Genomic DNA, 3,490 nt, shown 5'->3' on the forward strand with positions numbered 1-3,490 from the left:
CAATAGTATTCCTGCAGAGACAACTATAATTGCCCTTCTCATGACCCTCTTTGTCTTCTCTTTCAGGTTGAATGGCACTTTTACATTGACCCACTGTAAGAGCATCCTTGGGCCAAGTACAAAGGTGAGGTTGTGTTTGTAAAGATAGAGAGAGAGTTCTTAATACTCAGCATCCTGGACCAGACACATCCTGAATCCATTAKGGCATGCGGTCTCTTGGAAGAGAACTAAATGCAGTACCCGTTGGCCCTTATGCTTTCAGCYTGCTTGGCCTTGGACAGATTGGAACTTCCAAGTGGATCAAAACACTCTAGAGTAGCATCAGATTTTGGCTTGAAAACGCTGCCATGTAAAGACATATACACATATTTTAAATTTGCTCGTCTTATTAGGTTCAAATATGATACAAACTTTGCTGTTTTAAGGAAGACATTTTAGAGTCATGAGCATTTTTTTTTTGTCTTAAGCAAAGTTGCCAAGATGCTGAAAGACACCAACCTTGATGGGGAGCTTCTTTGATTAAAGACTTATATATGTCCCAATTTGTTATTTGGAATATGTACTGATCCTGACTTAGCAAGAAGAATAAATGACTATTTATGTACATTAATTTAGATTTTAGATAAAAGCTAGAACATTTCTGAATAAATTTAAAAGGGGCCTGCTAAAGTGTGCCCTTTGGCTGGAACCCAGCGTTCTGATGCTAAAAATTAGCATCAATGCTAAGGTAAGCTACAATGTACTCAATAGCATGTGGAGAGTCTCAAGCATGTTGAGTAACATGAACTTACTCCATTGAGTTAAAATTAATAATTAAGCTAAAATTAGCCACAATGCTAATGTTAGCCTAAAGGCTTCTAGTGGCATGTGGGGTACATGGGAATTATGAAAAATCAGCGATTTTGAAGAAARAAATWGTCAAAATTGGTTAATCTAAATGTAAAATAAATACTTTATTGAACAAAACACAGGGTGAAAATAGCAATATAAATTATCTTATCATTATATACTAGTTTTCCATGATGACAGGTGATCTGCCTCATCTGCCTCCCTTGACCACACCTCACTGAGTGATACGTATATGGATCAGGGCTAATTTTCAATGATGCAGTCAAAAGATAGCAGTGGCTGAAATTTACATCCATCATAGGGTGGCCAGTCACAGTTTTCAGGAAACCCAATTTGGTTTTAATATTTTATTGCTTGGGTCTACGTCATACTTCTGCATGCAACAATGGCAGTGTTGGACACATACACAGATTTGATTTAGTACTTTATCAACACAAGTATAACATGCAGAAATTTCCTGTGCACTGCAGGAGATGCACATCCTTTCATGCTGGGAAATTAGCATCAGATGATTCTCTGCTTGCGGCATGGTCTGAAGAGAAAGACATTTGTCAGACAATGCAAAAGAGAGTTTTTGTGAAAAATTACGTTTATGTGCAGATTTAAACAGTTTATTCTGCAAACATTGCCATTAAATGTATAACTCTGTGACGACAAGGCCAACAGATGGCCAGAAGTACATGACTGAAACTCTGTCTTCAGTGAGGTTGCTTATTGAAGAAGGTAGGTTGGAAGAATCATAAGGGTTCAGATGAGACTGAGGTCAAAACACAAAGATTCACTGGATTTTCTGAAGCACAGAGTGGACTGAGAAACAATACTGCTTAGGCTACTTTTTCATTCATTCACCTGAGTAATGATTGAAGTTGTACATTCAAAGTACTTATGATATTAAATATTTTTGCGAAGGATATGGTAGGGTACTTTATTTTTTAACTTGTGTTTCAATGCTGTAAAAGCCAAAGTATATCATGTTTGCTGTATGTTATGTTGAAAGTATTCAACATAACGTCTGGTGTCAGTAGATTGTACACCCTTTCTCACACAGAACAATTTCCCATTCATGTAAACCCAGTCCAGTGGCCTGTTTATTCATTTCATATTATGTGAGACTGAGACAGACTTTCTAAATCTGGGGGTGGGGAGAAATCACCTTTTTATTTTTCATTTTTGGCTGACAATTAAAAATGKAAACCACAAATGATACATGGATTAGCATGGTTTGGAYGTCTAATCTGAATGCCTCCASTTAGAAGTTTTCTGGACATGTCYAACAATTAAAATGATGTTTGTTGAAGGTACTACGAACAATGGCTTTAGATGTCAGGTAAATTATGATAAGGAAAGGATAGTTAGAAAATCAAACAATTTTGTCTCTATATCTATCATATTTCTTGGTTAATACATTTTGCAACTGCTTTGTTTAAAGTAAATTTTTAAGTGGAGTTYTGACCACATTCAGAGTAAACTTTTAATTCGAGATTTTCCAGACTCACAAGCCAAGGCTCTAGTTTCTAAGTTTTTTGATTCTAGAAATGAAAGGATGGGTTCTCAAATAAGACTAAGTAGGTGCCAACCCTCTCCACCAGAAGCAAATTACACTCTAGGTTTTGGTCAGAGCAGACACAGGCAACCACTCAGTTTTGGCTAATTGTAATTATCTCAATTTATGGCCACCATACAAGACGCTCCTCATYGCATCGGTGGGATGAGTGAATATGTCATAAATGGGTCTGCCCCATGGTGCACAAAACATCCAATCTCTGTCTATCTAATTATATGGGGGCTTATCGTGTCCCTAATGACTTTTGTGTTGCCTGTTTCTTAAAAAGCTCAAGATAAAGGCGAGGACAAAATGATGTAAAGCACATTATCATTCAATGGAGTCCTTGCGGCATTACTTTAAATAGAGCTTGATTTGCTTTTTGTAGCTGGGCTATGAGATATCAGAATAGGCACTCGTGTGCTTATATTMTTCATTTGGAATATGCCTGTGCAAAATTAAACACAAAAGAAAAAATGAATGCTGAAAAACTTAAGGTTAAAATCTGCAGTCTTTTGTGGAGGTTTGTGCAACAACAGAAAATTGTGGCTTGTAATTAACATAGATGCTGTCAAAGAAATGAATGTGCCTRTTGTAAGTTTGTCCAAATAGCTTCGTTAACATTGAATATATGCCCAACCAGAAACTAAAGTTTTATTTTTAAACAGCATAGAATTGTTTAGAGTGAAAAAATGTAGTGTTTATTAACAAATGAAATAAAGTTAGGGTGTGTGGGGAGTTTAAAAAATCAGTTTAAACAACTTGACAAAATTGACAACAGTTATAATAGTTATAAATCACGTACCGACATTCTATAACACAATTAAGTAACTATTTTGCCTTCAGTTTATACAAAAATGATTTATAAATCACTGGGGCGGGGCGCTTTGTGAGGTGGAACTCGACTGGAGAGGAGGAGATTTGTGGAAATAGGCGGTGCTTTGTGAGAACAAATGCTTAGGCACCTGCAAAGGATTCAAGGGTTGAAGGTTGATTTTACATAAATGCAACAACCTAGCATTAAATGCGACAAACTAACATTAAGGCATGTTAGGTTATTAAAATATGACAGTCTAACCCTGATACATCCTATATATA

At 36.3% G+C, this 3,490-nt stretch overlaps 1 long non-coding RNA gene across 1 annotated transcript in view; it reads left to right on the forward strand.

Moving 5' to 3' along the window:
- LOC108166238 (uncharacterized) overlaps positions 1–3,490 on the forward strand; it is a 123,650-nt gene that overhangs the window by 87,872 nt on the left and 32,288 nt on the right. The window contains exon 2 of the long non-coding RNA XR_001776533.1: positions 67–124. This is a non-coding gene — a long non-coding RNA (uncharacterized LOC108166238). The remainder of the gene's footprint in view (positions 1–66; positions 125–3,490) is intronic.

Source organism: Poecilia reticulata, linkage group LG4, assembly GCF_000633615.1.
Source record: "Poecilia reticulata strain Guanapo linkage group LG4, Guppy_female_1.0+MT, whole genome shotgun sequence".
Taxonomy (NCBI): domain Eukaryota; kingdom Metazoa; phylum Chordata; class Actinopteri; order Cyprinodontiformes; family Poeciliidae; genus Poecilia; species Poecilia reticulata.